Raw genomic sequence first — 13,590 nt, 5'->3', positions numbered from 1 at the left:
GCAAGCCACGTCCAGGAACAAAATGAAGGATGTGTTCCAGATAAAAAGACTTGCTCAAAGGCAGACTAGATAAGCCCACATCAGCCCTAGAGCTGGTCTGGCCTCTGCTCAAAAAAACAACACAAAGAGAGAATCCAGGGCCATTTTCAAGCCACTGTTTAAGGTTTCAGCATTTCCTGACTGAGTTTTTGATCCTGTTTGCCACATCCAAGCATGTTTCCCAGATTCAAGCAGCTTCCACATCAAAGTTATCCTCTGGGAAAGCACAGCCCAATGCATTTTGTACATCCTCTCATCTACTCCCTCCATCTGCCAGCCTTAGAACAACTATTGAGACAAACTTCTTGTGAAGGTGATGGGGAGATGACAAAAGACACAAGCCATACTGCATTTCTCCTTCTGGTTCGCCAAAATTCCTCCAAAACCCTCATTAGTCCTGCTCTCCCATGGCACAGTCTCAAATTCTCAGCATGGTCAGGCCTCAATCACACTGATCAAACTGCAAAAGTTTGGGTTTCACCTTTGAAAATCAGCGTCAGGAATGACCCCTGGTGAGGGTGTGACATTTACACAGCAGCCACAGAGAACATGAGCAAGTCAAACTTCAGCCCTCGGGGAACCAGGTGGAATAAATTACAGCAGGGGATCAATACTTCACCTAGAGGTTGATAGCCTTGTCTCGAAGGGCCTCCAAATGGGTTCCTGCTCCCAAATCCACTCCCATCAATGGATCCATAAGACATTTTCTGCATAGTGATGGATGCTGGATTACACTTCAGACCTAAAAAACAGAAAAAAAAAAGACAGGCACAGCCCTGTTAGAAGTCAGTTAAACCCCAGAAGCCTAAGAAAAAAAGAGGACTGAGAAGGAAAATAAAAGACACAGGGCAATCTCCAAACTTCAGCATGCCCACCTGCAAAAAAATTAAAAGCACTAAAATCCAGGTGTTTTGGACTACAAATGGTTTTGAGGGCAAGCAAGTCATTTGACCTCCCTGTGTCTCATTTTCTCCACTGATAAAGGGCAACTTTTAATTCCTTGCTGTTCACAAAGTGCTTTGAGATCCTGAGCTGGAAGGTAAAGACTTAAGCACTCGATCAAAAAAAAAAAGGTGATGCTGTCTCCTGGAACATTACCAGTACACAGCTGGCTGGAGTTTATCCATCACACTGCAGCCCTGATGAGCTCTCAAAAGAGACAGTTTGCTGTTATAAGCTGCTGGGCCTCCAGCAGAAATACTGGAGCCAGATTTATTTTGCCTTGCTGGTTGAAAAAAAAAAAAAATCTGCAAGGCCTGAGGTAGCAGCAGCAGAATGAAATAAATGCAGCAGTCAGAGGAAGACAACTTCTTCCTCCTTATCCACAGAAATGCCTCACCAGATATCCTCCAGCATTTCAACAGTGTCCAGGGCTTTGGTATCAAAACAGTTCAGCTCCAAGGCATGGAGATGATGGCAGCAAAGGAAGAGAAGAGATAAAGGTGCTGCATGAGCTGGGAAATGATACAGGACCAAACCTAGCTGCTGCTTTCTTACACCTAGACTACGAAAAAACCACCCCAGAATGGTGTTTCTACCACCAAACAGATGTTACAATCCTGCAAGAATAGCAACACTTTTGGTGTGATGGCAAAATCAGAATGGTTTGGCTTGGCAGGGACCCTTAAAGGTCATCCAGTCCAACCTCCTTGGCCTGAAATGTTTCTAGTGATGTTCCAGTGTTTTACTCACCTTACCATAAACTAAAATTCTTCATTATAACTACTCTGTATCTACTCTTTTTCTTAGTTTAAAACCATTGTCCTATCACTACAGGTGCTGATAAAAAGTCTGTCCTTATCATTCTTATACTAAGTATTGAAAGGCCTCATTAAGGAATCCCCAGAGCCTTCTCCTCTCCAGGCTGAAGAACCCCAGCTGTACAGCCTTTCCTCACAGCAGAGCTGGCTCATCTCTCTGATCATTTTGTGGCTCCTCTGGTCCTGCTCCAACTTTTCCATGTCTTTCTTGTACTGAGAAAGATGTTGGGGTGTTAGGCTGGATGACACGAGCTGTAATGCTTCATTCTGGGCTTGGATATTCAAATTTCTCATGTTCTGGACCAGACATTTTCCCTCTGACAGAGAGCTGGCAATGGCCTCCACTTTCTGTGGCACATGACCAAGTGTCACTTGATGTCCTAATTGACAGATATCTCAGGAAAAGTCTCTTTTGGGGTGCACTGATACTGACACTTGCAGCTATTCCTTTGGTTGGTCCTCCATGCAAAGCAAAGCACCAGAAAGTCCCAGTTCTGCACTGTACTGGGAACAGCCTGATGGCCTCAGGCACCTGTTGTACTTCATTCTCCTTTTTTTTTTTTTCTTTCACAGTTTCAAAACCAAGGGAAAAAAAAAATCAGCGCTGAGATTCACCAGACAGCGGAACTCCGGGACCAAAAGAAATCACTCACCATCCTCCCTTAATTGGGCCAGACACATGAAAGCGGATGAAAGTGCAACTGCCTTGACAGAGCAATGGTTGAGAGCTAAATCCATTAAAAGTGGAGAAAATCCAGAGTGCAGCTTCCCCTGCCAGCCTCAGTGTACCACAGACACACATAATTGGCATCCCAGGCTGCAGGTGCCCCCAGGGCAGAAATCCTTCATTTTAGGGAAACAGCCTTCAGCCCAAACTTGTGGAAGTTGAGCTGTGAGAACCTGAGCAGCCAGAGAAAAGGTGAGGGTGTGTGTTGGAGTGTGCTTGTAGGAGACAGAAAATGGAGCAAACAAGAGGAAGCAAGGGGCAAATTTGTAAACCAAGACACTCAACAGCAGAACAATCCATCAAAACTGCAAAACCATGAGCTCCATGGAATTACAACCTACAATTGTACTTCAACCATGAGCTCCATGGAAATACAACCTACAATTGTACTTTCTCCCAGGAAACCTTAGAACAACTTCCAGTAGCTCAGGAGGGTTTGCATGAGAGGTGGAGAGGGACTTTTTAGTAGAGCATGAAGTGATAGGACAAAGAGTAATGGCTTTGAACTGAAAGAGAGTAAGTTTAGATTGGATATTTGGAAGAAATTCTGTATTCAGAGGGTGGTGAGGCCCTGGAACAGGTTGCCCAGAGAAGCTGTGGCTCTCCCATCCCTGGAAGTGTCCAAGGCAAGGTTGGACAGGACTTGGAGGACCCTGGGATAGCGGAAGGTGTCCCTGCCCATGGCAGGGGGCTGGAACAAGAGGATCTTTGATGTCCCTCCCTACCCAAACCATTCTGCGATTCTGTGGTGTCTTGGTGGAAATTCTTGATCACAAGCACTAAAACCTACAAGATTCAGCTGAAGATTCAGTTGGGAAGTCTGTGATGGACTTGGGAACAAAGCTTAGCTCTCCCAGGTCTCAGGTGAGCTCAGAACTACCAGCACAACCTTCATCACAAAATGCAACCCAAGATCCAAAATTTACCTGGGAAAATTTGGGCAGATGGAAGACAGTTGCCAGAAAGTCTTTGGGCAGAGGTAAGGAATTATTTTCTTTTTCTCTCACAGTTTAAGACCACTGCAGGGATTTGGGACAGCCAAAGAGCTTGAAAACAGCCTCTGTACAGAGATTTTTCCTGGCCCACCCTCTCTCTTTAGAGATAAGCAAGTGGAAACATTTCCTGCCATGACTTCCCCAAGGCCACAGACATCAAACATGGAGTGAAAGTCCCCACCCTGTTGTAAAATGCCTTGATTACAACTGGGCAAGCGTTGTTTTGGCAAACCGTGAATGCATCTATTTTTTCTCCAACAGAGTGGTGTGAAAGGGGGAGAGAAGGGGGGCTTTTGGAGCACTCCAAGTGTTTAATGTTGATTTATCATTTTCAGGACGTGTTTCCATTTTAAAGCTTTTTCTCCTTGTAAGGGAGGAAAAATAGAAAGAATTGAAAATGAAATATTTTGTTGTAGCTTAAGTAAACCTTTTTAGCAGCAGCCACCTCCCACCCCATCCTACCAAGCTATTGAAATTTCCCTTCTTCATACAGCTCTGGAGCCAAATTCTTACCCCACAGTAATATATTTACAGGAAAATTTAAGAGCAGATCTAAATGCCTTTAATTTGATTGGCAATAAAAGCATTTCCCTCCCCATCCCCATGGCACTTCCCAAGCCTTTTGTCTACTGCTCCTCAGGGAAACTTGTCCAATTTACTGTGAAGGCAGTTTGTACAAATTGGAACAAGCATTTCCTAACCTACTAGACACAGAAAAAAAAAAGAATAAGAAAGAAGAAAAAAAAAACATTTTATCACAGCTTTATCCTCATCACCTGAAATACAAATAAAAGAATAAGCACATCCAAGCCAGACTAAAAGGGGCATGAATTTGTATTTTAATGAAATCAAGTCCTTCTTGCTTTGTATATCCCGTACAAGCCAATCATGCCTGACTAGAATAGCAGGATGTAGAATCTCAAGGAAAGAGTTGGTCCATAACTCTTGGACTGGGAAAGATATTGGCAAGTAAAACCATGCAGACAAAATTAAATTTAAGAGCTCTACACCCATCAGTCTCCATTTAGAGACACCTGGGTGGACAGCATTAGTGGTGGGAATGAAAGGTGAGATTTCAGCATGGAAGAAATAGGTATTATTATTATTATTATTATATTAAAAATCAATCATTAAACTGTTCTTATTTAAACCTACAGGCTTTCTCACTTTTACCCATCCACTTTATTTCCATCAACCTGCTGCGGACTGTGAGGGAGTGGCTGTGTGGAATTTGCCAGCTGGAATTCAACCACGACAGCACTTTAGACAATTTATTCATATTTAAAGTTGAGATTGGCTGAGAAAGAACATGAGCTGGAACATTTCTTTCCAGACAATACCGGAAAAAAGTGGGAAAGGAGGAGAGACATGGACATATTGGAGAGAATCCAGTGAGGTACCATAAAGATGGTGAAAGGATGGGATGAGGAAAGGCTGAGGGAGCTGGGGCTCTTCACCCTGGAGAAGAGAAGGATGTGGTAGTATTAAGGTGTCTCAATAACTGATGGAAAGAAGCAAAGATGATGGAGCCAGACTCTTACTGGTGGTGTTCAGTGACAGGACAAGAGGCAAGAGGGATTGAAATACAGGAAATTCCACTTTAAAAAGGAAAAAAAAACCTGATTGTTTTGGGGTTGGAGTGTCTTTTTTGCTTATTTTGTGGGTTTTTTTTTGTGGTGAGAGTCATCAAACATCATAAGGCTGCACAGAGAGGCTGTGGGGTCCCTGTCCTTGGGGGTATTCAAGCCCTGACTGATCATGTGCCAGAGAAACCTGCTCCAGGTGACCCTGCTCTCAGGAGGGAGTGGGACAAGATGACTTTCAGATGCTCTTTCCTACCTCTGGGATTCTGCAATTTTCCTCCTGTGATGCCTGAAACAGCATCAGAGCCATTCATGGCCCTCTTGGCAGACTGGAGGGCCCTTACTGTGCCTATTTACTAAACAGGTGGAGAAAAGAGTAAGAAAATTGCAAATCCACCAGGGTTTTTTTTTTCCAATTTCCTGTAAAGACAGTGGAAAAAAGCCACTGAAAGTATGGTGAAAACCAGAACTGACAGCCACTATGCAGCTGGAAAGAAGTCATATCAAACCAAGCTTCAACTCTTGATAGAAGTTAGCAGGCAGTGGGTGCCTGTTATGGTCTCATGTTTGCATGGCCGAAGAAATTGATAAAAGCTGCAGCGATTTTTTTTTTCAATTAGAAAAAAAACATAGAATCACAGAACTGCTGGAAGGGCCCTAAAAATCCTCTATTTCCAACCCCTTGCCATGGGCAGGGACACCTTTCACTGGACCAGGTTGCTCAAAGCCTCATCCAACCTGGCCTTGGACACTTCCAGCGATGGGGCAGCTGCAGCTTCTCTGGGCAACCTGTGCCAGGGCCTCAGCTCCTTCACTGTAAAGAATTTCTTTCTAATACCCAATCTAAACCTGCTCTCTTTCACCATAAAACACTCCCAGTGGACTGTTGCCATACCCAAAGAGCAATCTGGGTGTTGTCCACCAAGCTCTGCTCTCTCCACCTGTATTTTGAGCAGTGAGCTGGGTGATGGAACAGGAATTATCTTCATCCAACGCACACACAGCACCCAACAGGGGAGTGAGATGACAGCTCCAGCCTCCAGAACAATCTTAACAAACCAGAAATAATGTTCAACAGAGAAAATGAGGCTCTGCATAATCCAGGTCAACTGCAGGGACCTGAATTTAGAAAGAGCAAAGGGGAGCACCAACAGGGGATGGGGAGCTGCTGGCCAGTGCTGCATGGAGGGATGGATGGATGCCACAGGCTTCCAGCTGAGCACGGATCTGCAGTGACATTTCCTGTAACAGGGGCTGTGTAAATAGGATTACAATCTTCTCAACAAGGGAACCAAACCTTCTGCGTGACCCCACACTGCAGATCCTCAGCTGTAAGCAACAAATTCTGCAGCAAAGATTTTTATTGTCAGAGACTGAAGAGAGTCTGGAGGGAACTCGGAGAATGACAACAGGTCAAGAAAACATAGCCTGATAGGAAAGATTGAGTAAATGGGGTTGCTTTTCCTACAGAAGTGAAGATTGATGGGAAGACTCAATCCTTCAATTCTGCAAGGCTGCTGCAAAGAGACAGGGAGGAAAACATTATTTCCATTCCTTTTGGGCAAGACAAGGGAATAGATCTAAACCAAAGCTGCAAAGATGAACGGAGACATTGGGAGAGCCTACGAGGAAGGACAGAGAACCTCTGGGAACAGGCACCATGGAGAAAGGTCTTGCACCTGGCGGTGGTAAAACCACTCAATACTGGGTCCAGTCCTGCTTAACATCTCAATTGATGACCTGAATGATGGGGCAGTGTATCCTCAGCAAGTTTGCCTGTCCCACCAAACTCAGAGGAACGGCTCCAAGCCAAATCCAGCCTGGCTGTGGGCACTTCCAGGGATGGGGCAGCCACAGATTCTCTGAAAAAACCTGTGCCAGGGCCTCATCACTCTCTGAATACAGATTTTCCTCCTAATATTAAATCTAAGACAGCTCTCTTTCAGTTTGAAGCCATTACTCCTTGTCCTGTCCCTTCAGCCCTTTTCCAAAGTCCCTCTCCAGCTCTTCTGGAGCCCCCTCAGGCACTGGAAAGGGCTCTGAGGTCTGCCTGGTGCCTTTTCTTCCCCAGGCTGAACAGCCCCAGCTCTCTCAGCCTCTTTCCAGAGCTGCTCCAGCTCTCTGATCCTCTTTGTGGTCTCCTCTGGACTCACTCAGGCAGCTCCACATCCTTCTTATGTTGAGGGTCCCAGAGCTCCAGGTCTCTCACCAGAGCAGACCAGAGGGGCAGAATCCCCTCCCTCACCTGCTGCCCACCCTGCTTTTGACACAGCCCAGGACAGGTTTGGCTTTCTGGGCTGCCAGAGCACCACTGCTGGGTCACACTGAGCTTCTCATCCACCAACACCCCCAAGTCCTTCTCCTCAGGGCTGCTCTCAATCCATTCTCTGCCCAGCCTGTGCTTGTGTTTGGCATTGTCCTCACCCAGGTGCAGGATCTTGCACTTGGCCTTGTTGACCTTCACTGGGTTCACACAGCCCCACCTCTGTGTCCTGTCCAGGTGCTCCATTCCCAGCTCTAACACCACCTTGCTGATGGAGAAGTGCCTTCACTGGAGGCTTCAGAGCTCATTAATGATGATGACACCTCCATTTCTGGATGACCCACCTGAGGCATATTTTTTCTGAGGTTTTTTAACCAGATAAAATCCTTTGACCGACCGGCCTGACCTCCATAAAGAGCTTGCAGATAATTTCACATAAATCATCTTTACACATCAACCCCTACAGCCTCTGGCCAGCCCGGGTCACTCTCTCCATACGAGCCTCCCTGAGGGTCCAGCTAATGAAGGACCATCCCCAGCCACTCTGCTAGGAGAGCTGTGTCTTCCCAGCTCCTGAACTTTGCTGTTTGAGCTCTCTTTTGCCTTTTAACCTCCCCTCAGATGAACTAAAGAGATTGACCTCCTTTCATTTCTCACTGGGAGTTTTGTTTACACAGGAGCCGCAAGGAAGAATACTCAGAATTTCCTTGGTTTCCATGCAGCTGCCTCCACTTCCCTACCTGTAAAATGGACAGACAGATGCAGAGCTCTCCTGTTTGCAGAGTACCAGAGGCTCACAGAATAATTATAAAAATAAAATAAAATAAATAAAATAATTATAAAAATAAGATTAAAAAGGGACCTTTTAAAGGTCTAGAACAACCCTCCTGCAATGAGCAGGGATATCTTCAGCCAGGAATAACTTGGTTAATATGGAAGTTTTTTGAAGTCATGAGATCAGAGGGCATATTTGCAAAGCCTTCTGCTTAGAGTTGACTCTGTCACTTGTGTCATACATATTCTGCTTTCCAGCTGCTTTCTTTAGGGTTTTTTCTCAATTATTAAAACCAGAACTCAATAAACCTGGAATTTACCCAGAAAAATGTCTCTTTCCTCTTTCTCCCAGAGCCTGAACTTATGAACAAGCTCTGCTGTTGGATTGCCTTGTTTTGTTGGGTTTTTACTCAATGGTTTTAGCTTTGAGTTGGTGTCATTGCACAAATCCTTGAGTGCCTCATAACACAGCTGTCAGAGGTCAATCAGAGTGGCTGGAGGGGATGACTTTGAGGTAATTTATTCCCTTCTGGATCTTCTGTGGAGTTTGTAATATTAGCGTCATATCCCTGGGTGGCTTTGGGCAGGCAAGGAGAGGAGAGCAGTGCTCAGGAGCTGCAGAAATGCCTGGCAGGAGGGTGGTCAGGAGCAATGCCCAGCCTGCAGCAGGGCTGGGAGTGCAGCAGTACAGATATTTCCTCACAGTTTGCTTCCCAACTGAATTCTAAAGCTGATGGAAGGTCCTTGGAGAATGAAGTCATCTCTGTCCCCACAGCCTGAGGACCTCACTGTCTAGCCTACGTTGACAAGACACAAAATACGACAACAAAAAAAACAACAACAACAAAACCCCCAGGGCATCATATCCATAATCTTGTACAAATTAAACACGCTTCCAGAAGCTTCTAGAGACACTTCTGTGATGCTTGACGGGCGTGACATCACCAATGACTGTGAGCAGCCTGACTCAATCCCTTGAACTGTGCTCTTGCCTCCCCTCCTCCACTGAAGCTCATGGCAGAGCAAAGCGAACGCCCACGGCCCAGAGGCACCGTGGAGTCGATGCAGAGTAAAACCAGCAGAGATTATCTCAGAAATGAGCTGTTCCTGCTCTTCTCCAGATTTGCTCAGAAAGAATGGCAAAAATTCTCTTTTTTTGCGTTCTTCCTCATCAAAGTCCTTATTTGAGGAAAGCACCTGATTGCTTCCCAATGGATTTGATTTCTCTTCCCTGCTGCCACTGTAGATGTCTCGAGGAGCAGAGCATTTTGTCCCAGGAACAGGGACAGATAGGATCAGGACAGGCTGCAAGATAAGACACCCATGACATTTTATGGAGATATACACCTAGCCACAAGCAGAGACAGCTGGCTCACTGCGCCTCTAATTGCAATGACACCAAGAGCTCTGGCTGTTCTCAGCACATCTGATTGCAGCCTTTGCTCAAGCTCATTTTCACCCAGCTCAGCAACACCACGCAAAGCCATCAGGAACAGTTCCTGTCTAACCTCTTCTTTCATCACTCAGTCATCCCCAAGATTTGCAGCTACAGCAGCACCCATCAGGTAGAACAGACCCTTTCCTGTCCACCAGAAGGCACCTCCAACCCCACCAAGCTCTGGATGCCTTCACCCAGCACCTCCTGTTGATGTCAGAGGGCTTCAGATCTGATGGACTGACCAAAACACAAAGCAGAAGGGAACCACAAGCAATAGGGTTTAGAAGGGATGGATGCAAGTTGTCTGCACACATTTCACGTGGCACCAATGTCTGCACATCAGACATGAAGAACAGAGGCAAGGAAAGCAATCTGGAAGCTTGCTCTTCTCCTTTCATGTCAGTCCCAGCTGCCACTTCAATGAACAGACTCTCCTTCCACATCTACCTGTCTTCACGTCTTCTCACAAGAGAACAGAAGACAGGCTTCAAATCCTGCACCAGAGACGGGCTGGCCTTAGGCAAATGCCAAGAAGAAGGGCTGGATATGTTTTGTTTACCATGGGAATTTCAGATTCATAGACCCTCCCACTCCGTCCCCTTTAAGGTATGTAAACTTCTGGAGAGCAAAACTACCTGCTAGAAAAAGTCTTCCATCAAAAGGATCACAGATGCCATGGAAAGAAGGATGCCTTCCACCCGCAGAGCACGAGGCAGCACACCCTGAGACAGTTTGGTTCCCCAAAGCAGCAGCTGAGGGTGATAAATGACAGAGTGATGGCACAGGCAAGGCCAGCCCTCAGGACGCAAATATCTTTACTGCTGGAGAAGCAATCAGGCTTCCCTGATACTGAGGAATTCAAGATCAGGAGAAAAGGAGCCTCCTGAGTCTTTGGGAGACCAAAGATCTTCTGGGCACTGAGCTGTGTGTAATGTTTTCTGCTGTTCCAGGCCATACCATGGCAGTGCTTTCGTGACTTAGTGCCAGGGCACTCTGAGCTCATTTTGATCAAGATGTGATGTCACCCTTCCTTTTTTTTAAACTGACATTAATACAACAGTTAAACATTTCTTCTGGCTCCTGAAGAAGATGATCTAGACAGCTTCAAACCCTGAACTGCCCGAGTACAAATGCTACAAAGCTCTGTTGCTTCTACCTCAAGGGTTTTCTTTCTACTTTTTACCTGTATTGCCTTCTTCTATTTGCTGTTTTGTGCCATGCTGTCTATTTTTTTGTGAGCCTTGCATGTAGAACAGTCTCAGTCTATCCATATGCTAGACAAACACAGAAGTATTACATATTTCAGTGAACAGCAAAATTAAATTTCCAGTCAGTTCAAAATCCAGGTTTCATCCACCTTTTCACTGGTTACAAAAGATGAATATTAATGTCTATTTGCTGTAATAAAAAACAGGGAGGAGGAACACAGGAAAGAAGGAACTGGTGTCTAGTTTGCTACTCTGACGTTAGAGTAAACTTATTAATTATAAAAGATGTACACGCACGAATGGACAGAGACCAGCTGCACCACACTAGGTCAGCTTAACAAAATTAGAAATGGCATTTATAAATTTATATTGGATTTCAACAGAATAATGAAAAATGCATCTGAGGATGGCAACAAATTCTGAGTCCTCGGGAACATCTTGATAGACAGAGCTGCAATTGCTTAGGGAAGGAATATGCAGGGCAAAATGGGTGAATTAATAAAGTAATAGATTCCTAAGTCCCAGGATCCTGCTCCCCCATCCACAAACATAACTTGTTTCCACTTCCCAAAGAAGAAATATTGTTATTCAATACACACAATCAGAATATGCTCTCACTTCCACCAGTGTTTACTACCAGTCACATTATAAATAAACCTTGCAGAAGGGTAAATGAGAAGCAGAATGGTCTGGTGAGAACACAGTGCCCAGTGAGAAATAAAGAATCCACTTCTACCTTTGGCTGTGATTCATCAAGAGACAGAAAACAACCTGGTATCTTCATTTCAGGTTTCTTACCAAGACCATGGAAGAAGATCCAAGTCAGTTATGTCCAGTGTAAATCTAATCAACAGATCACAGGATAATGATGGAAAAGTCTTCTAAGATCATTGGGTCCAACCATTAACCCATCACCACCGTGTTCACAGCTACCAAACCCCCAAGGGCCACTTCCACAAGCCTTTTGAACATTTCCCTGGTTGGTGATTACACCACCTCCCTGAGCAGCCTGCTCCAGTGCCTGACTACTCTATTGGTGAAGAAATTTTCATGAATCATAGCCCAGAGTCAGCAGTGGCTGTGAGCCAATTTTCTTACCAGACTAAAGTGAATTTGCTAAAAAACTTACAGTGAACCTGCCATTGCACATATTTGAGGAAACACAACCATTGTCAACTTTCCAACTCATTCAGTTTTGCCACAACCTCTCACTGATAGAGAACATGGTTGATCCCTTAATTATTTCAAGAGGTTCTTAATATTCCACCAATCTGATATTCACAGAAAGACTTTCTGCCGGTGTTTTTAAACCACAACATAATCTCCCTAAGCCAGGAGGGAAGACGAGCATCGTCATTATCTTAATTTCAACTTTCCTTCTTTTCAAACAAAAAAAACATAAAAAAAAACTGTTTGAAAAGTAAAGGAATGTTCCACAGTAGAATCAAAGTCACAGGGAGGCAAGGAATTGCTGGGGTTCCTTGAAGCAAGGCAACAGGATGAATATTAACATGGACTGAAGAGGAACAAGCAGTAGAGATGTTTTTCACCACAGACATTCACCAGAGGGACAAAGCAGAAAAACACAGCAACAAATCCTTGGAAATCACACTCACAACCAACCCTCACAAGCTGGGGATGCTCCACGATGGAGCTGAGCCTCCTGCCACATCTCCTTCCTGCAGCAGAATGTGGTAGGAGAGCACAGGATTAGCATAGCAAGAGAAAAGAGATTTCACCTCATTTGAAGGCTTTACAGGCCAGGACAACAAGACAGTGAACACAGAACATCTGGATGTGTAAATATGTGCTGTCAAAAGAGCTTGTCTTCTCCAGACCAGCTGCACTCACCAAGCATTTGTGAGACAGCAGAGACAGCTACCAGCCTGAGGCAGCCTGTGGAGAGCTAAATTCATCCCCTTCCCACCATTCTTTCACCCTGATGACAGTGTCTGAGGTTGAAAGATGTAGCTGGGGGTGTGTATTCTATTTGCCATCAGAGGTGGGGCAGTTATCTTCTGTTAATTGGGCAGTTTTCTTCATCTCTTTATCTCTTCCACAACCAATCCTCCCTCTGGGGAGATATCTTCTGTTAATGGCCATTGAGTGTCACTGCATGACTGATAAAATTCCATCATCCCATTGGGAGATGCTCTGCCCAGGGGAAGGAGTCAAGCATTCCTACCTGGATATAATCAGAGATTTGGAGCAACAGAGCAGCCTTTTCCCACTGGATTCCCTGAGGAGCAGTTTTCTTCTCCACTGGATTCCCAGAGGAAGACCAGGCCCATCTACACCATCACTGGACCTTCAGAGGAAAACTCCACTCTTCTCCAGGATCCCTGCTCCAACAGAACCACAGCTGGCACGGCAGGAGGGCTGAGCCACCATGGGATGGGACTGTGCCACCACCTGACCCACAGGGTGTCAGGGCATATTCTGACTCTGTCATTGTTGTTTTGTTTGTATTACTGCATTTGTATTTTTAGTTTTACTAGTAAAAAACTGTTATTCCTATTCCCATATCTTTTTCTAAGAGCCTCTTAATTTCAAAATTATAACCATTTGGAGGGAGGGGGTTTACATTTGCCATTTCAAGGGAGGCTCCTGCCTTTCTCAGCAGAGACCTGTCTTTTCAAACTGAGACAGACAGATATTTTGGGGTACATTCACCCTCATGTTGAGAAAAGCATTGGTCAGGTCTGCTCTGACACAGCCTCCAATCTGTTATGAACCAGAGACCCTGAAAAGCCCCATTTCAGCCGATTTCACAGTTCACCAGGCACTGGAGGACTCCTTCCTG

At 45.2% G+C, this 13,590-nt stretch overlaps 1 long non-coding RNA gene across 1 annotated transcript in view; it reads right to left on the bottom strand.

Annotated features, from left to right (window-relative positions):
- Positions 1-664: 664 nt before the first annotated feature.
- LOC115948854 overlaps positions 665-13,590 on the bottom strand; it is an 84,980-nt gene continuing 72,054 nt past the window's right edge. The window contains exon 3 of the long non-coding RNA XR_004082620.1: positions 665-781. This is a non-coding gene — a long non-coding RNA (uncharacterized LOC115948854). The remainder of the gene's footprint in view (positions 782-13,590) is intronic.

The sequence above is a fragment of the Geospiza fortis genome, unplaced genomic scaffold, assembly GCF_000277835.1.
Source record: "Geospiza fortis unplaced genomic scaffold, GeoFor_1.0 scaffold600, whole genome shotgun sequence".
Classification (NCBI taxonomy): Eukaryota; Metazoa; Chordata; class Aves; order Passeriformes; family Thraupidae; genus Geospiza; species Geospiza fortis.
This window is presented reverse-complemented; position numbering and strand designations above follow the sequence as displayed.